Raw genomic sequence first — 316 nt, 5'->3', positions numbered from 1 at the left:
CAGGCCGCGGTGCTGCCTCCACCCCGCGCCGTGCCCGCACAGGCGCGGGCTGACACCGGCCCAGCCGCCGGCAAAGCGGAGCGCGGGCGCGGGGGGATTTTAAACCGGCAGGGCGAGGGCGCTGGGTGAGTCGCCCGCCTGGCCCCGGCAGACCAGGAGAACTCCCATTCCCGTTTCACTACAAAGAACGACAGTACCGGGGGAAGATCATGGAACGCCTTGGATCTGCCCCGAATTCGGAAGCATGAGCACTTAGTTTCCTTCACAGTGCCCCCCTAATCCACCCCCAAAGCTGCTGCTACTACGGAGGCTGGAG

Source organism: Athene cunicularia (assembly GCF_003259725.1).
Source record: "Athene cunicularia isolate RWA chromosome 2 unlocalized genomic scaffold, athCun1 chr2_part1, whole genome shotgun sequence".
In the NCBI taxonomy this organism is placed as follows: domain Eukaryota; kingdom Metazoa; phylum Chordata; class Aves; order Strigiformes; family Strigidae; genus Athene; species Athene cunicularia.
The sequence above is the reverse complement of the archived record's forward strand: the minus strand, read 5'-3'. Positions refer to the sequence as shown.